Source organism: Trachypithecus francoisi, unplaced genomic scaffold, assembly GCF_009764315.1.
Source record: "Trachypithecus francoisi isolate TF-2019V2 unplaced genomic scaffold, Tfra_2.0 Lachesis_group5, whole genome shotgun sequence".
NCBI lineage: Eukaryota > Metazoa > Chordata > Mammalia > Primates > Cercopithecidae > Trachypithecus > Trachypithecus francoisi.
Genome location: NW_022681470.1, coordinates 63,739,726 through 63,764,516, shown reverse-complemented (window position 1 = coordinate 63,764,516; position 24,791 = coordinate 63,739,726). Strand labels below are relative to the sequence as shown.

At 41.2% G+C, this 24,791-nt stretch overlaps 1 long non-coding RNA gene across 2 annotated transcripts in view; it reads right to left on the bottom strand.

The window, feature by feature from the left end:
- LOC117076750 overlaps window positions 1-24,791 on the bottom strand; it is a 63,586-nt gene that overhangs the window by 7,334 nt on the left and 31,461 nt on the right. For both annotated transcript variants that reach the window (XR_004434465.1, XR_004434464.1), the window contains one exon: window positions 22,838-22,967. This is a non-coding gene — a long non-coding RNA (uncharacterized LOC117076750). The remainder of the gene's footprint in view (window positions 1-22,837; window positions 22,968-24,791) is intronic.

Genomic DNA, 24,791 nt, shown 5'->3' with positions numbered 1-24,791 from the left:
AAAGACAGTTCTATACCTGAAAGCCGCAGGCATCATAACAATGATAATAGCAACAACGAATTCGTATATGGTGCTTACTGTGTGTGAGACACTGCTCCAAATGCTTTATGGACTTGAACTCATTTAATCTTACATCCAGTAGAACCTGCTTCACTGCAGCTCTTTACAGGTGCCAGGTCTTGTTGCTAATCTGGTATTTCGATAGCATCATTTTAACTTCCAGAACCTGTCATCATCACATCACTCATTGATTCAACAGATTGAGCACCTACTATATCTTACACACTATGCTATGGTCTGGGAATGCAAAATGACAACAATTTCGTCCCCTGAAGAGCTGCTAATCTCGTGGGAAAGACAGGCAAACAAAGAGGATAATCCATTACAGCAGGATAAGTGCTTTGAAAAGGGGAAATAAAGTGTGCTATGGAACACAGTAGAGAGATAGTAATGCAAACCAAGTTGTGTGGGGGCAGGGGATATCAGGGAAGGCTTCTAGGTAGAGGTGACACCTTGGCTGAGTTTTTGAGGATACATGGAAAAGGACAAGCACACTGGATGGAGCCCTAGAGATGGTCAATGATGGCACATTGTGGGAAACACAGGTTGGTCAATACGGGCAGAGTTTGAAAGCAGGGTGGGGAGGGAGCGGCATGAAGCCATGAGAAAAGCTGACAAGACTCTCAGAGTTGTGCTAGAGGAGCCTCACTGTGCCAGTCCCCAGCTGTTCTTTAAGCCCAGCCGATGCCACAGTAAAGTAGACGCCCACTGTTCTCACCCAGCCATGCCCACATTTCAAATTCATCAGTGAATAAATGATTGCTATTGTTTGAAGCCACTGTTGTGGGATGGTTTGTTTTTCAGCAACAAATAATCAAACAACCACTTTAGAGATGAGGGCAGTAAGAAGGAGGGCTAAGTGGAAATGACAAGCATCAACACTGGTGCCAATATCTTGATCCTTCTGGCCCTTATGTTTGGTTAGAAGCAAACATTGTTTGTCTAACATCTGGAAGTCAGTTACAACCAGTATATGATTCTAGATGGTGCTAGTAGGTCTTTAGGCTCCAAATACAAAACATATCCCCTAGAATCTGGAGATAAGAACAGAAATGGGTTGGTATGCTGGTATCTTGAAGGTTACAGACTGGTAAACTGATATAAACCTCAAGTGGGAGGGTTTCTAATAGCTGACCACAGGCCTTCATCCTTTCCCTTGCCTTAGCAATGATTTTTATCGATCACTCAGATGAAGTTTAAAGGGGCCATATTTATCAAAGTCACTAAATACATGAATCTTGGAAGGCGAGAGAACATATGGAATGACAGGATGAGGATCCTAAAATATTTTGACAATCTGGAGCAATAAACTTAATCCAACAAGATAAAATTTAGGAGGGATAAATGTAAGACTCCGTGGTTGAATGTGAAAAGAATCCTCCACAAGTATAGAAGGAAAGGGGTGTGGCCTCGTCACAGGAGATATGACACGCACCTAAGAATTCAGGCTTTGGGGTTAGATAGACATACGTTTACATGTTAGGTACACCAGTTAGTAACTGTGACCCTTGGAAAATTATTCAAGCTTCTCATAGTCTTTCCTTGCAAGAATTAGAGATAATTCATATAAAGGACCTGGCAGTTTCTGGCAAAAGTAAGTGCTCAACAAGTGACCCGTGAAAGATCTAAGTTGCCTGTAATCAGTGCTGAGTCTCTACATAGCCCAGGAAAAAGCTGTCCAAAAGAACTTTCTCTAATGGCAGAAATGTTCTATAATCTGAACTCTCCAATATGGTGGCCACTAGCCACAAAAGGCTATTGAGTTCTTGGAATGTGCCTATTGCAACTAAGGACTGAGTTTTACTTTTTTTTTTTTTGAGATGGATTCTTGCTCTGTCACCCAGGGTAGAGTTAATGTCACATCTTGGCTCACTGCAATCTCCGCCTCCCAGGTTCAAGCGATTCTCATGCCTCAGCCTGCCGAGTAGCTGGGACTACAGGCACACACCACCATGACCAGCTAATTTCTGTACTTTTAGTAGAGATGGGATTTCACCATATTGGTCAGGCTGGTCTTGAACTCCTGACCTCACGATCTGCCCACCTCAGCCTCCCAAAGTGCTGGGATTACAGGTGTGAGCTACTGCACCCAGCCCAGTTTTACATTTTAATTGTAATTAATTTAAATTTGGATGGCCACTTGTGGCTAGTAGGTTATTATATTGAACAGTGTGGGTTAAGATGATGTTAAGAAATGCTAAACTCTGAGACAGGAGGATTGTTTGAGCCCAGGAGCTTGAGGCCAGCCCAAGCAACACAGCAAGACTCATCTCTTAAAAGAAAAAAAAGTCTGGGTGCGGTGGCTCACCCCTGTAATCCCAGAACTTTGGGAGGCCAAGGCAGGCCGATCACGAGGTCAGGAGTTTGAGACCAGCCTGGCCAACATAGTGAAACCCCATCTCTACTAAAAATACAAAAATTAACTGGACGCAGTGGCGGGTACCTGTAATCCCAGCTACCTGGGAGGCTGAGGCAGGAGAATCGCTTGAACCTGGGAGGTGGAGGTTGCAGTGAGCCAAGCTCATGCCACAGCATTCCAGCCTAGGCAACAGAAGTAGACTCCATCTCAAAAAAAAAGAAAAGAAAAGAAAGAAAAGAAAGAAAGAAAGAAAGAAAGAAAGAAGAAAGAAAGAAAGAAAGGCAGAGAGAGAAGGAGGGAAGGAGGCAGGGAGGGAGGGAGGGAGGGAAAGAAATACCAAACTCTAAACCTAAGTAAGATCTGGAGCAGAGGGACAATTTTCACTTTTCTTTATAAACTTCTAAATGGGCTCTTTATTGTAATGAAAGTGTACAATTTGATAAGCTTTGGCATATCCAGACACCCATAAAACCATCACCTCAATTAAACTGTGAACATACTCAGTAGCCCCAGCAGTTTCTCCTGCTCCATTTTAATCCTTCTCTCCTGCCCTCTCACCCACATCCCCACTCCAATCCTGCTCAGGCAAGCACTAATCTGCTTTCTGAAAGTATAGACTAATTTGGGTTTTCTAGTGTATTATGTGAATAGAATCATACAGTATGTAGTCTTTTTTGTCTGGTTTCAACTAAACATAATTATCTTGAGATTTGTCCATGATGTTGCATGTATGACCAGTTCATTTCTTTCTAATGCTTAGTAATAGCCATTATGTGGCTATGCCACAATTTGTTTGCCCATTCTCCTTCTGATGGACATTTGAGCTATTTCCAGTTTAGAGCTATTGCAAATAAAGCTGCTACGAACATTTCTGGAGAAGGTTTTTTTTAATAGACATATGCTTTCCTTTCTCTTGGGTAGATACCTTGGAGTGAAATTGCTGGATCATATAACAGATGTCTGTCTGACTTTTCTTTTCTTTTCTCTCTCTCTCTCTTTTTTTTTTTTTTTTTGAAATGAAGTTTTTCTCTTATTACCCAAGCTAGAATGCAATGGGACCATCTCGGCTCACTGCAACCTCTGCCTCCCAGGTTCAAGTGATTCTTTTGCCTCAGCCTCCCGAGTAGCTGGGATTACAGGTATATGCCATCATGTTCAGCTAATGTTTTTGTATTTTTAGTAGAGACGGGATTTCACCATGTTGGTCAGGCTGGTCTTGCACTCCTGATCTCAGGTGATCCACCCACCTCAGCCTTCCAAAGTGTTGGGATTACAGGCGTGAGTCACTGCACCCAGCCTGTCTGATTTATTGTTATTATTTTTTTAATTCTCAATTAGGATACGAAAGTATTCAGCAATGACCGGGTTCCTCACTATAGGGTGCTGGGCCAAGGAAGTCATGGTCAGGAGTGCAGAGTACCCCTCCACACTGACCCCTCCTTAGTGCTACTTGCATGGCCACTCATGTTTGAGTCCCTTGTAAGAAAGGCAGTCGCTAAAAGGCACTAAGCTGCTGGCACCATAGAAACTCTCCGGTGATGCTTGTCTCTTCACGGTGACATACTAACCTCTTTGAAACACTTCAACGATGCCTTTAGGGGTGAAATTTTGCATCAATATCTAGCTTGGTGGCTTCCCTAGTGAGATATCCATAAATTCTTTCTCCTTCATGGTATGACTGACACCATGTGGGAGTCCTGGTGTCTGCTGTCTGATTTTTTTAAGAAACTGCCAAACTCTTTTCCAACATGGTTGTAACATTTTGCTTTCCCATTGACAATGTTGTAAAAGCCCCTGTTCCTCTTATCCTCACCAACACTCAATGTGATCAATATTCTTAAATTTTAGACATTCTAATACATTTCAATGTCGGTATATCTTGTAGCTTTAATTTGCATTTTTCCCTAATGACTCAGATCATTGAATAACTTTTCATGTGTTTATTTGCCATCTGTATAATTTTTCTGATGAGGTGTCCAATCAAATGTCTTGCCCATTTTTAAGACTGAGTTGTTTATTTTCTTATTATGCAATTTAGAGAATATATTTTCTGGATACAAGTCTTTTATCAGATATACACTTTGCAAATATTTTCTCCCAATCTGTGGCTTGTATTTTGTTTTATTTTATTTTTTATTATACTTTATGTTCTAGGGTACGTGTGCACAACGTGCAGATTTGTTACATATGCATACATGTGCCATGTTGGTGTGCTGCACCCATTAACTCATCATTTACATTAGGTACATTTCCTAATGCTATCCCTCCCCCCACACCCCACAACAGGCCCCAATGTGTGATGTTCCCCTTCCTGTGTCCAAGTGATTTCATTGTTCATTCCCACCTGTGAGTGAGAACATGCGGTGTTTGGTTTTCTGTTCTTGCGATAGTTTGCTGAGAATGATGGTTTCCAGCTGCATCCATGTCCCTACTAAGGATATGAACTCATCCTTTTTTATGGCTGCATAGTAATCCATAGTGTATATGTGCCACATTTTCTTAATCCAGTCTATCATTGATGGACATTTGGGTTGGTTCCAAGTCTTTACTGTCGTGAATAGTGTGTGGCTTGTATTTTAATTCTCTTAACAGTGCCTTTTGAAAAGCAAAAGTTTTAAATTTTGGCCAAGTCTTATTTATCAATTGGTTCTTTTATGGATTTTGCTGTTGATGTTATATTTAAGGACTTTTTGCCTAAGCCAAAGTCGCAAAGATTTTCTTCCATATTTTCTTCCAAAAGCTTTATAATTTTAGATTGTACATTTAAGTCTATGATTCAATTTTAGCTAATTTTTGTATATGGTGCAAGGTAAAGATCCAAGTTTTCTTTTTAATATAATATCCAATTGTTATAGCCCCATTTGCAGAAAAAGCTGTCCTTTCTCCATTGATTGCCTTCACACCTTTGTTAAAAATCAGTTGTCCATATGTGTATGGGCCTATTTCTGGCCTCTATTCTGTTTCATTGATCCATTTATCTGTCTTTATTTGCCTTGATTACTGCACCTTTGTAGTACATCTTGAAATCAGGAAGTGTTAGGCTCCAACTTTGTTATTCTTTTTAAAAATGGTTTTTAACTATTCTTAGTCCTTTGAATTTCTACATATTTTAGAATGAGCTTGTCAAATTCTACCCACACACAGAAAACTTTGGGATTTGTTTTTTAATCTGTAGGTTCAACAAATAACAGTCAAAATATCAGCAGACTTTTTCTTTTCTTCTTTTTGAGGCAGGATCTCACTCTGTTGCCCAGACTGGGCACCATGGCTCATCCCTGTAATCCCAGCACTTTGGGAAGCTGAGATGGGAGGAACACTTGAACCCAGGAGTTTGAGACCAGCCTGGGCAACATGGTAAAACCCCATCTACAAAAAAAAAAAAAAAAAAAAAAAATTAGCCAGGCTTGGTAGGGTACTCCTGTAGTCCCAGCTACTCAGGAAACTAATTGGGAGGATCACTTGAGCCCAGGATGTCTAGGCTGTAGTCACCACTGTACTATGGACTGGGGAACAGAGTGAGACCCTGTCTCAAAGAAAAAAAATAAAATAAAAAGTCTACTGGGATTTTGACTCATATTTGTTGAATCTATAGATCAACAGAATTGCTATGTTAACTATTTGAGTCTTCTGACTCATGAACAAGCTGCACCTCCCTATTTATTTAGATCTTCCTTAATTTCTCTCAGCAATGTTTTATAGTTTTCACAATACAGGCCTTTTACAGTTTTTGTAAAACTTATTAGGTATTTCAAATTTTTATGCTATTGTAAATAGTGTTTTTAATTTCAGTTTCTGATTGTCCATTGCTAGTATACACGACTTGATTCTTTTTTTTTTTTCAGTTGCAGTCTTGCTCTGTTGCCCAGGCTGGAGTACAGTGGTGCAATCTTGGCTCACTGCAACCTCCACCTCCTGGGTTCAAGTGATCCTCTTGCCTTAGCCTCCCAAGTAGCTGGGACTAAAGGTGTCTGCCACCATGCCTGGCTAATTTTTGTATTTTTAGTAGACATGTTGTTTTACCATGTTGGCCAGGCTGGTCTTGAACTCCTGACCTCAAGTGATCCACTTGCCTCGGCCTGCCAAAGTGCTGGGATTATAGGCATGAGCCACTGTCCTCGGCCTCAAACTTGATTTTTGTATATTTTATTTTAAAACAATCATTTTTTATATATTAGTTTTGCATTCTGCAACCTCTCTTGACTCACTTAACAATTTCAGAATTTTTTTAAGATTCCATAGAATTTTCTGTATAGACTGAATAAAGATAGCTTTACTTCTTTCTTTCCAATCTGGATGCCTTTTTTGTTTCCTTGCCTTATTGCTGTGATTAAAATCTCAAGTACAATGTTAAATAGGAGTGGTGAGAGTGAACATCCTTGTATTGTTTGTGATATTAGGAAGAAAGAGAAAGTTTTCAGTCTTTCTCCATTAAGTATTATGCTAGTTATAGACTTTTCATAAATGCCCTTTATCAGATTGAGAAATTTTTTCTAATATAGGCATTTGGTGTTATAAATATTCTCCTAAGTATTGCTTTAGCAGCATTCCACAAATTCTACATATGATATTTTCATTATCATTTGGTTCAAATTACGTTGTTTTTTTGTTTGTTTGTTTGTTTTTTTGAGATGGAGTTTTGCTCTTGTTGACCAGGCTGGAGTGCAATGGCATGATCTTGGCTCACTGCAACCTCTGCCTCCTAGGTTCAAGCAATTCTCCTGCCTCAGCCTCCCAAGTAGCTGGGATTACAGGCATGTGCCACCACACCCAGCTAATTTTGTATTTTTAGTAGAGGTGGGGTTTCTCCATGTTGGTCAGACTTGTCTTGAACTCCCAACCTCAGGTGATCCACCCGCCTCAGCCTCCAAAAGTGCTGGGATTACAGGCTTGAGCCACCATGCCTGCTGTTTCAAAATACTTTCTAATTTATCTTTGATTTCTTCTTTGATCCAAGGGTTATTTAGAAGTATGTTATTTAGTTTCCAAATATTTTGGAATTTTCCAAATATCATTCTGCTATTGATTTCTAATTTAATTCCATTATATTCAGAGAGCCTACTTTGTATGACTTGAATCCTTTTAAATTTACTGAGATTTGTTTTATGGTCCAGAATATGGTCTATATTGGTAAAGATTCTGTTTGCACTCAAAAAAGATGAACATTCTAATATTGTTAGGTAGAGTGTTCTATATATGTTAATTAGGTCAACTTGGTTGACAGTGTTATTTAGGTCTACTACATCCTTGCTAATTCTGCCTACTTATTTTAAGGATTATTGAGAAAAGGGTATTGAAATCTTCTACCATAATTGGCCGAGTGTGGTGGCTCACGCCTGCAATCCCAGCACTTTTGGAGGCTGAGGCAGGCAGCAGATCACTTGAGGTCAGGAGTTTGAGACCAACCTGACCAACATGGTGAAACCCCATCTCTACTAAAAATACTAATATTAGTTGGTAGTGGTGGCACACACCTGTAATCCCAGCTACTCAGGAGGCTGAGGCAGAAGAATTGCTTGAACCCAGAAGGCAGAGGTTGCAGTGAGCCAAGATTGCACCACTGTACTCCAGCCTGGGCAACAGAGAAAGACTTTGTCTCGAATTAAAAAAAAAAAAAAAGAAATCTTCTACCATAATTGTAAAATTTTCTATATCTCCTTGTAGTTCTATGAAGTTTTATCTACTTTAAAGCTCTGTTATTAGGTGCATAAACACTTAAGACTGTTATGTCCTCTTGATAAATTTACCTGTTTATCATTATGAAATGACCTTCTCTATCCCTGGTAATATGCCTCTCTGAAATATGTGTGATATAGATATAGGTAAGATTTATACCTCTAGATAAATAGGTAGACATATATGATAGCCAGCTTTCTTTTGACCATTATTAGTGTTACTGCACAAAAGTGGCTTGCTGCTGGATGTGCTAGAAGCCAATATTACGACATTGAGTTTTTGAGAAAAGAAAAGCTTTATATTGTGAGTTGACTCACAAGAAAAGAGTGTCAAGCTCAAATCTGTCTCGTTGTGCTGGCTTCAAGGCAATATTTTGATAAGGAAAAGTTCAGGGGGTGGATTCTGAGATTAGTAGGTGATTGGTGGAAGAAAAGGGGAGGTCTGGAAAGTCCTTAGGCATGCGCAGTTATCTCTTCATGTTAACTCACAGGTCATATGTGCAAATTCAGAGGAGTTAGTATGAAACATAGGGTGGAAATTTAGGCTGTGATGTCAGCAAGCTCGTTCTGTGCAAACTCCAGTAGACCATCTCAGTTCCAACTGATTCAGTCAGTTTTTTCTTGATATCACAAGCCGAGGGAGTTTCAGCGTTTTAGCAAGTTGCTTCTTATCTGATATCCTGCCAACTCAAGAATTTCTGTTACTGGTTTCTTACTCTTTGGTGCACAGTTTCAGTTTCAACTTTTCAGCAAGTTGTTTCTTTTCTTACCTGCTATCCTATAAACCCAAGAATTTAGTCTTTGGTTTCTCTAACTCATTGAGGGACAGTTTCATTAGCATAGTATATCTTTCTCCATTTTCTGCATTCTTTTACTGTTAACCTATTTGTGTTTTTAAAGTATGTTTCTCATATAGTTTGTACCCATGTATTTTTTTTTTTAATTCAATCTGATTATGTCTGCTTTTTAATGGTCGTATTTAGGCCATTTGTATTTAATGTGATTATTGATATGGCGAGGTTTGGGGCTATCCTCTGGCTATTTGTTTTCTATTTGTACCATCTATTTTTTTAATACATTTGCCCCCTTTTTCTGCCTTCTTTTGATTTCATTAAGTATTTTCATTATTCCATTTTATCTCCTTTGTTGACTTATTATATACAACTTTGTTTTATTATGTTAGTGGCTGCTTTAGGGTTTCATATATACCTTATACTTTTAACTCATCTGCCTTCAAATCATACTATATATTTCATGTAAGGTATAAAAGCCTTATGATAGTGTACTTCCATTTCTTCACTCCCAGCTTTTATGCTATTATTTTCATAGATTTACCTATACCTATTTTATAAATTCCAAAATAATTATTTTTAAAAATAATTATATTTTAAAGATTTTTTAAAAATCTTATACACTTACCCATGTAGTACCATATCCAGTGCTCTTTATTTATTTGTGTATATTCAAAATTCCATCTGATATCATTTTCTTTCTGCCTAAAGGACATTAACATTTCTTGTAGCGCAGGTCTGCTTGCAATGCACTTTTTCAACTTTTATATGCCTGAAAAGTCTTTATTTCCTCTTTATTTTTCAGAGATAATTTCACTGGGTATAGAATTTTAGGCCGGCAGGTTTTTTTCTTTCAGTACAGTAATTCCTCACTTAACTTCATTGGTAGGTTCTTGGAAACTGCAACTTGAAACAAAACAACCTACAATAAAAGCACTTTTTTCTCATCAATGTTATAATGAAGCAATGTCAAAGGAAACAACATTATTCAAGGGCCTGCTGTACATCGTTTTGCTAAAAGTTGCCATTTTCAAGAACCTATCTACAATGTTAAGTGGGGACTTACTGTACTTTAAAGATATTGCTTCGCTGTCTTCTTATTTGCATTGCTTCCAATGAGAAATTTGCTATCATTTTCATCTTTCTTACTCTCCCCATAGATGTCTCTCTTATATAGCTGCTTTTAAGATATGTCTGGTTATAACTTGCTTGGTGTTATTTTCTTACCAAGACTATGTTTCATATAGGATTATGCTACTCCTTTTTTGCTGATGTTAATCTCCAAAACCAAGGTGGATAACCATGGTGGATAACTAAAGCCACCCAATCCAAAGAGAACTACATACACTTTAGTTAGCAGTTAACTTGGCCAGTTAGGAATTCTCAAGAGTAAAATTTTGGCTGCCTGTTCTAATATTTCCTCTGTGGCCATTTTAAAACATGGTCCCAAAATTCTTTGACATTCTTCCCACTAAGACATGACGTCTATATCTCCTGCCCTCGAATCTGAGTTCTGTGACCACTTAACTGATAGAATGCAGCAGAAACAAGTTTTTTTGGTCCAGACATTAAGACTCTGTCAGTTTCTCATTTTCTCTCTCAGGCTGTTTGTTCTTAGAACCCAGCCATAAATGATCCCAAACATCCTGGAGATAGACTCACAAGGGAAAGAGGTTCATAGCCCACTGCTCTGGCAGAGCTCCCAGAGAGCCAGCCTCAGTCACATGAATGAGATATCTTGAAAGTGGATCTGGCAGTCCTCGTTGAGCTGTTTCAGCTAACATTATGTGGAACAGAAATGATCTGTACTGAGCCCTGTCCAGATCGTATATTTGTGAGCAAAATAAATGATTATTGTTGTTTTAAGTCTCTAAGGTCTCAGATGATTAGTGACACACAACTGTCTCCAGTAAGTAACTTCTGCTGTGATCCAGGGTGGTTTCCTCTCTTCTAAATTCTAATCTTCTATTTGACCCAAGGTGTTCCATTCTGTTTTTCTTCTGCACTGACATAGTCCTGTCCTAGTAGTACTCATACTGCTATTCATAGAAAGTAGTTGTGCTTCCACTCTGCATATGTTCAAAGTGAATTGTGTGTGTGTGTGTGTGTGTGTGGTGTGTGTGTGTGACAGAGTCTCACTCTGTTGCCCAGGCTGGAGTGCAATGGCACAGTCTCAGCTCACTACAACCTCCGCCCCCCAGGTCCAAGTGATTCTCACGCCTCAGCCCCTCAAGTAGCTGGGATTACAGGTGCCTGTCACTACGCCTGGTTAATTTTTTGTGTGTTTTTAGTAGAGATGGAGTTTTGCCATATTGGCTAGGCTGATCTCGAATGCCTGGCCTCATGTGATCTGCCCACCTTAGCCTCCCAAAGTGCTGGGATTACAGGTGTGAACCACCGCACCAGGCCCAAAGTGTTCTGATTCCCTCCATTATCCTCTGCAGAATGCCGCTTACCTGTTCTATGTGTTAACCATTGTCTCTTGCTGCTCTTCTAACCTACATACTTGGGTTTGCCATATTCTCTGCCTAAGCAATGTTCTATTAATATTTACTGACTGCAATCTCTGCTCACAATTGCTGTTCAAACTTACACTTAGTATAGGAGTCTTTATTGAAAACTTCCAATTGTGCATTGCTTGACTCACTTAGAGTTCAGTCAGGAGATGGAAACCACAACAGTTATTTAAATACATGTAAATAGGTACAAATATTCTAACTAGATAACTATATCAGTCAGAGATCTCCAGGAAAACAGAACCAGCATTTCTTACTATATACAAACAGATTTATTTCAAGAAATTAACTGATACAACCATGGGAGCTAGCAAGCCTGAAATCTGCAGGGCAGGTTGGCAGGCTGGAAACTCCCAGGAAAGAGGGATTTTGCAGTCTTGAGAATTCCTTCTTCCTCCAAGAAACCTCAGTTTTTGCTCTTCAGGTCTTTCAACTGATTGAATGAGGTCCACCCACACTATTGAGGGCCATCTCCTTTACTTAAAGTCAATTTAGTGTAGCTCTGCAAGATACCTTCACAACAATACCTGATTAGTGCTTAATTGAATAACTAGGTACTACAGCCAAGCCAAACTGATATATAAAACTAACAACCACAGTAACTAAAAAAAGTTAAAAGAGAACTCTAAAATATCATAAAGGTTGCAACTGCTAAGAGCCAAGAGGCAAAGAGAAAAGGTTGAAATTACTAAAAATTAGAAACTTAGTAGAGAAGCCCCAAGGAACTGAAACTCAGATCTATAAGAGGCATTGCTTGGCCGGTGCTTGTTGTCTGAGTTCACAGGGAGGGATCCAGGGGATTAGGACCCAAATCTCTGCAGAAAGGACACTGACTGGCTATTGCTGGTGTCCCCAAGGGACACATGATGAAGCTGATTCTGCAACTTAGAAAAACTGAAAACTACATTTAGCTGCTGCTATAAGGAAAAAAAAAGTTATGATGAAAAAGCTTCTCTGGGGTAACACTCACAGGAACCACAAGCGACAGGAAACCCTCAGGAAGCATATAGAAAGGAGAAAACCCCTTGTTCTGCCTCCAGCTTTGAAGTCTCCATCTAGTGCCCCTATTGGCAGAGCCAACTGGCAATGCAGAAATGTGGTTTTTAGGGTCTGGGCTCTAGGATAACAAAGCAGACTATAGAAGGGTGGGTTTAGAACTGAGAGGCAATAACTGATACAGTTCACCCCTTTGGCTATTTAGCATCCATTACACTGCTCCACAAAAATTTGAACTTTGATACAACCACAAAACAATTCATTTCCTCCCAACAAAATGCAACTATTCAGCATATAAAACAGGCGAGCATCACCTTCTCCCCAAATTCAGAATTATAAAGTATCAAGTCATTGTATCCATCTCTGAGAAATGTTAATTCTCAAATTCAGTCACGGTCCCATCTGAATATGTTTTCTAAAAACCAAATTGCAAAGTTAACTTCCAACAAGACCTGTATGAAATGATATGAATTAGATGAAAAAATAAAACAATTAATATATACAAATACACACACAGTAAACAAGTAACTAGTCATGAGGCCATAATTGATATTTATAACTTCCTTCTTCCACTGCCTATTTTATGTTTCCTTTGCCTTCATCCAGCACCTCACATGGTTGGGGTTTTTTATGTGGTGGGGTAATCCATCTGGCCTGAAGGGTCTGAATCATCAGTGGTTATGCCTTTAGCCAGGGGCTGAGGAAGTTGTCATCTTCCGTTAACTTTTACTATTGGACATGAAAATCCTAAAAGACACCCCAGAAAACCCCCCTGGGTTCCAGATATAGTCCTCTCTGGGCCCATGGAGTGGCAGCAATCCAATTTCACTTTGGTAATCAATCGCCGTAGTCATAGAGTAACCTTCTTCTTAGCCTGTTGATTTGGCATCATGAGGAGCCCCAAATGGCCAAATGGTAGTCTCATCTTCCAAACCAATGGGACATTGATGTATTTCCTGGTAGAGACATTTGTTCCTTAGGAATCAAGACTCCAAACCAACAGAGTTCAAAGGCACAGGGATGAAAAGCAAAAATTCCATGAGTAGGCTATGAGATGCGAAAGTGTGAAGAGCTAGTCCCCCTTCCACCCCTGATTCCCAGACCTGTGTAGTCTGGCTGTGGGAAATATGGAACCATATAGTTGTCTATGATTCCAAGTATAATCTACATCCTTTGATGTAGAACCCCATCTTTTCAGACTGTAATCTCCCAACTGGTACCATAACTGAATCTTCAGTAGACCGTCAAATCTTTCTATTATGCCATCTGCTTCTGGGGATTAGGATATGTGGTTGTACCAGTTAATTCCATGAGCATAAATCCATTGCTGCAGTTCTTTTGAAATTACTTTCTTGATCAGAAGAAATGTTGTATGCAGTACACCATATTTTGTAGTCACAACTACCAGAAGATTTTTGGACAGGATAACAAATCTGTACTGAGAATTCATATGTCCTACAGTAAAGAAACATTTTTGCTTCCCTCCATGATGGAAGGGTTGCACTGTAATCAACCTGCCCCTGGGGGCTGGCTGGGCCTTTTAGGGAGTTGTACCATAACAGAGGCTTAGTTTAGTTGGCAAGCTAGGCATTCAGCAGTGTTGGTATTCAGAAAAACCTTGACTAGGGTAAATTCATGTTGTTGAATCCATGCATAGTCCCCATCCCTGACATTATGGTCACCTGATGCTCAGGGCCATTGAACAAGCACGAGAATAGCTGGAGAAAGATACTAACTGAAATCCACAGGATGCATCATTTGTCCACCTTCAGTCAAGAGATTCTAAGTCTGGAACCGGCCTAGGTCTGGAAATAGAATGAAAGGCAGCTCGAGTTTTTGGTTACCAAACTTTTTTTTTTTGAAATGGAGCCTTGCTCTGTCACCCAGGCTGGAGTGCAGTGGCGTGATCTCCTCTCACTGCAAGCTCTGCCTCCCAGGTTCTCGCCATTCTCCTGCCTCAGCCTCCTGAGTAGCTGGGGCTACAAGTGTCCGCCACCATGCCCAGGTAATGTTTTTTTGTATTTTTAGTAGAGGTGGGGTCACCAAACTTTTTATATAGCTCAGATGACATTTTAGTAAACTGGCCATCTTTTTCATTCCTAGATGCACCATGATCAATTCGCCTCACTAAAAATCTCCGGGTTTCAAAACAGTTTGATTATCATTATGCCCTTCCTGTTTTTTATGGTATTTGTCTTAGTCTATTTTGCATTGCTATACAGGAACACTTGAGGCTGGATACTTTATAAAGAAAAGAGGTTTATTTTGGCTTGCAGTTCTGCACACTGTGCAAGAAGCATTGCACTGGCATCTGCTTCTGCTGAGGGCTCCAGGAAGCATCCAATCTGGTGGAAAGCAAAGGGGGCATGTTACATGGTGAGATAGGAAACAAGAGAGATGCCATGCTGTTATAGACAACTAGCTTTTGTGTGAACAAATAGAGTGAGAACTCACTCATTACTCTGAGGAGAACACCAAGCCATTCATGAAGGATCTGTCCCCATGAGTCAAACACTTCCCAGTAGGCCCCACCTCCATCTCCAGCATTGGGGATCACATTTCAGCATGAGATTTGGAGGGGACAGACATCCAAACTATGTCAGTATTTGCAGTCCCCTTGTCTCTAATGGTTAAATTATAGCATTTGGCCTCTGCTGTATGGGAATCTCATCATTTCTATTAAAATCAGATCCAACTCAATGGAGGTGTCTCACCATCATTCCTGGCTTATAGAAGACAGCCACCACAGAGTTTTTCAGAGATGCAAGTGCTACCTTTGTCAATATGTTTCTCAATGTCTTTATGAAGGGATTGTCCTCTAGGCATTCTGGGGGATGGATTTGAGTGCGGTAAATGTAGAGATTTCACGTGATAAAGTCACTCCATCATTCCTTCCTCCTTGAATCTTGGATGCCTTCCTCTACATTGTGTCAGGGAAGTTCTGGCATTCCAGGCTTATTGAACATATGCCACCATTGGGTCCGAGGTTTAGTCAGCCAACCAAGAAATTTTAGAGCCACTTTCAGTTACAAGAGCTAGCACACTAAACCCAGAATGTCTCATAAATATACCCAATAAATTCAATCCAATCCAGTGCTATATTCTATCTTTCTTGGTCTAACACCCTTAGAATCTATTCTCACACATATTTCCCAAGATTCTGCCAGTATTTATTAGTAAAATCTTGCACTTCTTTTAGTGTATAAACTATTCTGAGTCAGACTTTGTCCATGCCCTCCAACCCCCAAAGAAAGGTGAGATCCGACCCTAATGGTGAGACTAGTGGCAATAAAGAGAGGTTGGGATGGGTCTTGAGAGGAAGGAGAATTTATTCCCTTAAAGGAAATTGCCCCAAGTGAAGTTGTCATAAGGTTTTTCGCAAACATGGATGAGATGGTTGATTCTACACCTGGTGGTGATTGCTCAGCTGCAACATGCAATCCACTGATGAATCTGGGGAAGTTCCTGTCAAACTCATTATAAATGAAGGACAGTATCTTGCAAGTCATCTAATGGAAATTTGTCCTTATCATTATCCTGGGCCCAACTCCACCTCCCAGCTATTATATTTCTTGTTTGAAGCAGGTCTCATCTAATGCACCGAGGCTGCTATGGTGCCATCTAGTGCCAATTGAACAACCCGCCTTATAGTTTACATGCTACTTACAGTCGATCAAGAGGACAAATTCACCTTTTCTGGTGATTTTCCTAAAACTAGGTAGATGCCCAGAGATTGGTATGGTACTTTTACAGTCTACAGTGGTGCAGTATAAAATCATCTTTTAAAGTCCCTACCAGAGCTGTGGGCTGGGCAGAGAAATATTCTACCCAGTTGGCCAACAGAGTCTTCCTTTGAGGCTGAGCTAAAGTGAAGACCTGCAGGAAAAGCCAGTGTAGGTCAGGCCCACAGACAGCATCTTCTGAAGCTCATGCCCACCCACCTCACACCAAGTACAACTAACAGTACAGACTACAAAGCCTATCACATATGGAGATCTCACATAGGGATGTGGAAATCATGCATTATTATCCCTTCCTTTCAGATGAGAGCAGTCTTAAGATAATGAACCAGCTTGGATTTACACAGATAGTAAATAGCAGAGACAAGTATTCCAGCCCAGGTCTGCTGCCTAGGAATGCTTTATCTACCACTCTTCACTGCTCCTAGGTGCTCCTGTCTGCAGGTAGCAATGCCCATAGGGGCTGCTTTGAGGGACATCATGATCAACATAGACAAAGACTGTTTGCCAAGAATAGAGAGCAGCTTTGTTCTCTCCCCCTAAACAAGACCTGTTTCTGAGTTCATGGGGAGTAGTATAAGTTTGTTTCCAGAACCTTCTGCCTTCCTTCTCTGTCATACAGAATCCTCAGGCACCCTCTTCACTCATGATGCCCCACCCAGGCCGTCCTTTCCTGGCCAGCATCTCTAGCTCCTGCAGCCTCTTCACTACATCTGTCTCTTACCTTCTTTGTTGCACCACAAGGGGTCCTTATTGTCCACAGACCAAATGGGCTGGGAGCCTTTTCTCAGGACTCCTGCTAAGACTTGTGTCAACTGTAGGCACACATACATAGCAACAAGCCCCTCTAAAGTGGATGCTTTGTCCTCATGGCAACACTTTCTACATTACTCTCTGTGAATTTAACCTACCGCGAGTTCTCTTGTACCTGGAAGTCTTAGGTGCTCCTCACCCTCCCACCTCACTCCATTTACTCTGTCTCAGTGCCAGATCTCTGCTTACCTAGTCTTTTCCTACCTCACCCCACCACATGTGCACATGTACGTGTGTGCACACACACACACACAAAATTCCCTTCATACCTCTCCCTAATTTTCTGAATTATATCCTTCCTTCAAGGCCACAATCACTCTACATGCACAGTTAATTTTACTCTCAGAGCTTCACATCACGTCAGTCGTATCTTTGTTTGGTATAGTTTGTTTTTGTTTTTGTTTTTGTTTTTTTTGCTGTTGTTTGTTTGTTTTTGTTTAGATGGAGTTTCGCTCTGTTTCTCAGGCTGGAATGCAATAGTGCAATCTTGGCTTACCACAACCTCTGCCTTCAGGGTTCAAGTGATTTTCGTGCCTCAGCCACCAGAGTAGCTGGGATTACAGGCATGTGTCACCACACCCGGCTAATTTTTGTATTTTTAGTAGAGACAGGGTTTCGCCATGTTGGCCAGGCTGGTCTCGAACTCCTGGCCTCAAGTGATCTGCTTGCCTCAGCCACCCAAAGTGCTGGGATTACAGGCATGAGCCACCACACCTGGCCTATATCAATTTTTAAGGCACCAAATTAGGAACCAAAAGCACTATATACTTAATGTGTTTATGTACTCTTTTAAATATGTTTTCTGCTCCATTTTTTAACACCATAGTTCATCTCTTTAATAGAAAAAAATGTTTACCATCACCTTAGAAATTATAGTTAAATCAATTCCCATAACGTATTTCTATATATTTGTTTCTATATATAGTTACCCCCTTTCAATGTTTCTTCTTGCCTTATTCCTACAAATATAAATTGCACACCATTTCTGTGTCATGCACTGTGCTAAGACCTGGGAATTCAGTGGCAAATAGATTAAACATGGCCCCTGCTTTTGTGGGGTTCATACTCTAAGAGAAGACAAATGTAACACAAGTAAACACATAAATATATAGCTACATTTTGTGATTAGTGGTCTGAGATAAAGATGCCAAAAAAAAAAAATTAAAGGAAGCTTATTTGCAGATTGTGAGACCAGAAAACTTCTGAAGAGGTGATATAAGTAAGCTGAGATGTAATGAGAAAGAAGGAGCCAGGAAAAGAAAGGGTTGGGGGAAGAGAGTTCCAGGTCTAGGGAACAGCATGAGTGAAGGCCCTGAGAGAAGAAGGAGCTTAGCATGTGCACAGCAAGAACTGATCAGTGGCTATGTGACTATAGCATGGTGAGTGGAGGATAGTGTGGCTGGGCTGGGAATAACTGCAGAGGTAGAATCAGGCAAAGTCTTGAAGGTCATAGCAAGGAGCTTGAATTGACTCTACATGCCGTAGGATATGGTTTGGCTGTATCTCCACCCAAACTTCATCTTGAATTGTAGTTCCCATAATCCCCATATGTCATGGGAAGTACCTGGTGGGAGGTAATTGAATCATGGGAGCCGTTACCCCCATGCTGCTGTTCTAGTAATAGTGGGTGAATTCTCATGAGATCTGCTGGTTTTATAAAGGGCTTTTCCCTCTTTGCTCAGCACTTCTTCCTGCTGCCATATGAAGAAGGACGTGTTTGCTTCCACTTCTGCCATGATTGTAAGTTTCCTGAGGCCTCCCCAGCCCTGCAGGACAGTGAGTCAATTAAACCTCTTTCCTTTATAAATTACCCAGTCTTGGGTATGTTTTTATAACAGTAGGAGAACAAACTAATACCCATAAGAAACTGTAAATTTATTTTAAGCAAGAAAGTGACACGATCTGGTTTATTAGACCATTGGTGACATGTAGAGAATGACTTAGAAGGGCTAAGAGTGGAAGAGACAGGCAAGTTAATAGGCTGTGGCAATAGTCCAGGTAAAATATGATATTGACTTGGACTAACAGCATACCAGGTTGATAATGGAAAGGGGACCAATTTGTAGTGTATTTCAGAGGTAGAATGATAGGACTGGGTGATAATTTGTACCAACTCTAATTTATCCTTATTGTGATACATTTTTTACTAGTTTGCTCAGGGAGAGTCCTGGGAATTGTATTTTTCGAGTGCATATGTTATGCATATGTTATGAGTGACAATTTACGTAGGCACACCCCATTTTCCTCTGGCGATCTCTCCCTTATTTGCAGTCCATATGACAAAGCTGACCCATCCTCTCATCCCAGGAGTGGGTATGTGCTGCCGGTGAGATTAAGGCAACAACCCTTCTCAATTGCATAGATTGGTTCAAGGGTGAGTACATGACCCAAGCCAAGCCAATCAAAATCAATAAGGATCAACCCAAGGTTAATGGCACATGTATTAGGACTCTCTTTTCCACTGGGATTGGCAAACTGGGAGAATGTAAGTCTGGAGATACCGAATGTCACCCTACAGGAGCAACCCTCCCAAGAATGACGGCAATCCAGAGAAAAGCAACAGCAGCAGGGATGGATTCCTAGTGAACCCTTGGACTTCGTTAAGTGAACCAGCAAAATTCCTTTTTAGTTTAAGCCAGTTTGAACTGACCCTGACACAACCCAGACTACTGATGAATACAGTAAGCACATTCAGTTTTTAAAATAAGATTTTACTTAAAGCCATTATATTTTCTACGTATGGCTTCTGCTCCAAAAGAGTCTGTTCATTATTTTTATGAACTCCTGTTATGTGTAGGTTAGCTCTTTGATATCTGTATTTCATGTTTACTCTATTCTTTCATTTTCATTTCTTTATCTTTTACTTTTGTGTTCTAGGAAATTTATCTTCAGTTTGCCTTTTACTCATTATTTCAGTTTTCTGCAGTGTCCATTTGTAAGCTATGGCTTGCATTTTGGAGTTTAATTCAATAACTGTATTTTCCAGCCTGATAAAATATTTCTTCCATTTGGATTGTTTCCTTTTTATAATGGCTTGCTCTAGTCACACACATGTAAATTGTTTTAGCATCTAGCACATGGCATTCTTTGATAAACAGAAAAAAGTGAATGAGGTGATTATTCATTTTTCAGGCCAATGATTTTCCTGATTCTATCACTTAACTCCCCTTAGCCTGCTTTGTCTTTATAGCCTCTACCACCTGGTATATATTTGTATCAAGACCTAGAGCAGTGGCTGCACAAGTTGTCACTAAAATCTATTTATTGGACGTGTAAATGGGTCGGTACAGATGTGTTTTCACTCTTAATTTGCTCAAAGTCCCATTGAGAAGGTAAAACTAGCACAAAAAAGTAAATAACCATCCCAGGCAGCTGAGAGCTATCAGAAATACATACATGATTAATAGCCAAATAAATTGTGCCAATACAGGTGTGTACTCTAGAATCAGAGCCAGGGATGCAGACAGCAGGAGATCATTTCATGCCTGAATGATCAGAACAGTGTCCACAGAGGATCCAAGGACTGACGGGAACTTCGAAGAAGGGTATGATTTAGAAAGGAAGGAGTCTGGTGGATTCTTCTAAAGAGCATTTCTGTGGGATTCAGATAATTTCACCCATGCAGTTAGCACTCATTCTATCCCTGAAAGATACAGCTACTCTTCCTATAAGGTAAGAGAATTTCAGGCTCGAACAGAGAATTTTAGATTGAAAAATCCAAGCCCATTTTCTGTTCCTCCAACCGCAAATAAAGGTGTGGAAAGCAGTTGAGGAAACAGATTGAAATGAGTTTCATTGAAGCCTTGCTCTCTTACATCTCTGTTTGATCCCTGGGTCATTCTCTCAGGCATCTCTGGTTGGAAACACTTTCAAACCCCAAATCTCATCCTTATTGGGTTTGCATTGTGCTTAGAAAGATGTTGACACCAATAAAAGCTTGTTGCTTAAAGACACAGCCTATGACTCACACAATGCACACTTTATACACCCTAATTGCTTCCGTCTATAGTAACTTTCAGCTTCTCATTACCTAAATTATTTCATTGCACTCAACCTGGGGGTTATCATCATATAGGGAATCAAAGGAGGTGCCAGAAACAGATAAAAATCAAGAAAACAACCATTTGAAAAGGTTATCATCGGCATCAGGGAATGTCTGTGTTGGAAAGGATCTCCAGGTTCATTAGCCCCCGCTCCCAGCACAGGAACCCTCTTTGTTATGACTCGGACAGATGTTATCCAATTTTGCTTCACAACTTTCAAGGCCTGGGTGCCACATTCTGCAGCTGTCATATGCAGACTTGACAGGCAGGTGAATGTGGCAAGCAACCCATATTTAAATATAGTTGAAGCCCTCCTGGAATTTACACAGCTACATCTTTCCCTGTACTGCCCTGCAAGAAACATGAGAGAGGAAGCTCTTCTGAGCCTCATGCCATGTTATACAGAGCAAGAAAGAGAAGGGAAGAGACAGGGCGAAGAAAGAAAGGATGACTTAATATTGTAGTGTTCAAGCTGGAATAATTTTCCCTCCCACCTTACTGGAGTGCTTTCCAAGTGCTATTTCCTGGAGCAATGCCAGATTAGTTATTCCAGAATTCCCGGGGACTTTGCACAGAGTCCCAGACCCCATCCCTGAGAGATGAATTTGGTACATCTGGGATGAGGCCTGGGCATCTCTATTTGTTAAAGCTTCTGATTATTTTGAAGCGCAGTCAGGTTGAAAGTCACTTTATTAGAGGGCTCTGGACTAGGTCACCCCATTCCTGGTGGTTGAAAAACCTCATGCAAGCAGATCACTCCTATGTCCTGTGGCAGTTTTCTGTAAGCATGTTTTTGTGTTGCTGAAGGCAGCCCCATCAGCCCCTGGGGGAATAATCCTTTCCTGTTCTCTCCAGCCATGCCCTACAGGATCACCTGAGGCCTGTGTCTGGGCCTCTTTACTGCAGCACAGCATCCAGCTTGTACTCTTTGTTGTGGGCTGGCCAAGATGCTGACAGGAACAAAAATGACTTGTTTTTGAGAGTAAAGATACAAGCTTTGACTGAGATGACGCACACATGTTCATGGAGGGAGACTCTCACATCCGACCTACCTTCTTCCGTCCACAGAGAGTCACGTTGCTACTCTAACCACATCACTAATTCCGAAAGATGGGGACTCCTACACAGGGCCTGAGGTCAATGCCTCTGATTAGGGCAAGGAACTGGAAGGCATCCAACCCCAACTTCCTGGCACTCCAAGTTCTCTCAGCAGCAATAGAGAAAGCCCATGGATGTAATTGCATTACCGAAGGCAAGGCCCTCAATGTGTAGACTCTCTGGGGTGCTGGTTTTAAAAAGGCAAACTCTCAAGCCCTACAAAAAGATGTTTTGAAGATCAGAGTGAGGACAGGAAATCCACCTTTTGAGCAAGCAGGACTAGGGAATTCTGAGGAAGGCTAGTATTTGAACTTTACCCATTTGGGACTGAACCTCAAAGGAAAAAAGGGATCTGGAAAAGGAAATGACGTCCCCTCTGCCCTTCCAGAGCCACTGGTGCATCTGCTCTTGAGATATTGGCCAGGCCCCTTATTTTTCTGACATTCCCCTTGCTTTCCTGTCGCCTCATCTTCCTTAACAGGCCTTCTTATCTGCCAGAAGATTGGTCTTTCTTTAAGGCTAGCAGTTAGCCTTGCTTGGGGATCCAATTCTATACATGTGGGCATAGAGGACAGAGCAAGAAGACAGGGCAAGTGGGCAGAACTGTACAGGGAAGGGAAGGACAGTGTTGGAAGTGAAGCCCAGGCTTGGAACTTGCCTATGGCAAAAAAAAAAAAAAAAAAAAAAAGGAAAATTATACCTCCAATATGTCACCAGGGATTGAAATTAAGTTATGACTCACGACTTACCCATGAAGCTCTTTCCCAATTAGTCTGGGTTGTGTCATCAAACGACCTGAATTTAAGTCATGGCTCCATCGCTTATTGGCTGTGTGATCTTGGGAAAATTATTGAACTCTCTGACATTTAGTTTCCTTATCTATAAAATAAGGGTAATCGCTTGATAAAGGTGCTGTTCGTTTTGATGAGGTGATACATAAAAATGCTTAGTCCAGGTTTTGGCACATGGAAGGCAGAAAAAAAAAAACCACCCTAGATATTATGAATAACATAATTCTGTCATGTACACCTTTCCACACTTAACCTCCTCTCACAACCTACTCCTTACTCTAGGCACCAGGCAACCTGAATTACTAAATGTTCTCTAGGGCCCCAATAAGCCATGGGTTTTAGAGTCTAATGGAATGGCCTAATCCCATCTCCATCACCAACTCATGAGCTGTGTGACCTTCCTGGGCCTCTGTTCCCTTCTCTATGGATCAATGCCAATACATCAGGTTTCTGCAAAGGCCTGGTACATTCACTGATGCGCACAAGGAGCCCAGGACAGTGCTCAGAGCACCCTGTGCTGCAGCCTCCCTTTCCCCTCCTTCCTTGCAGGCTCCCATGTTTGTCCATGCCTTTCCACGGCAGTGCCTTTGTTCAAACTGTTTCTTCCACCAGGAATGTCCCCTCCCTTTTTCTGCTCATTGGAGTTCTTCCCAAAGCTGCCTTCATCCTACCTCAACCCCAACAGTCAAGATACCCAGATAATCACCCTTCATTGACAAATAGAGTATGTACTGAGAGTCTGTGATGTGTCAGGCACTGTTGCTCATGACCAGGGATACAGAGATGATTAAGATCTAGTCCCCAAGAAATTCAGTCTACTTAACATAAGAACATAAGAAGAATATGAACATAAGAACAAATAACTGCCCTCCAAGGAAGCGGGGGTAATAATAGAAGTGAATCAAAAGTTCAGGGACAGCACAGAAGAGGGAGCTCTTGGGTCTGACTCAGGTGGGATGGAGAAGCCTTTATAGAGACACAGACTTTTGACTGGAAGGGTGAGTGATGTTGGACAGGCAGAGAAGGGGGAGTAGTAGTTTGTCTAAGACTGACCCAGAGCAATAGAGATCTGAGATAGACAGGTGGGCCAACAGTGCTGGAGGCTGACCAGGAATTGGGAGGGCACAGAGACAGAGCTGTAAAGAGAAGAGGACCAGGTGCCAATGGCCTTGAGCCTGGCCAGGGAAAGGTCCCGGAAGTTGCCTCCATTCCACCCCTGCCTAGGCACATGGGGACAGTGGAGAGCAGATCTGTCATCTGTGAGGAACATTCCAGAGCAGGAGCAGTCCATGGAAATCCTTCATCTCTAGTCCCCCTCATATCATTGGCTAGAAGGCCATGGGCTACAGGCTTGTAATTCAAAAGACACAGGGGTGTGGAGGCAGACTTCTGTTGCTTTTTTTTTTTTTTCTACAAATGGACAACTTTCTTTGATTTCTTAAATTCAATTGCAAAATTTAGAAAAGCCCACTCCACTAAGGAGAGAGTGAAAGTTAGAATATCCAGTGCTTTCTGAGGAAGGTTGCAATATAAGAGTGACAAATTTCACCAGAATCTCACCATCCAGCCATCTCCCTCCATGAGCCAGAGGTCAATGACCTCAGGCAGGAGTAATGTCTCATCCTAAGGCCTTCTGGAATATGTTTCTGGCCAGAGGTAGCTGGTCTCCAGGGTCCTCATGCCCAGCCAACGTCATTGCCTTCAGACCCCAGGGCAACTGGCAGTATCTACTTACCCACTGCCTCCCGGACTTAGCACACAAGGCCAGGAAGGGCCGGGGCCAATTTCCCCATTTTTTTCCCCATATTTTTTGTGTGCCAGATATACTAAATGTCTCACCTTCCTCCAGACACAGCAGCTCTTTCACAATGCCTAAAATCTTTTTCCAGATAAATGACTTGATCTGGAAGGG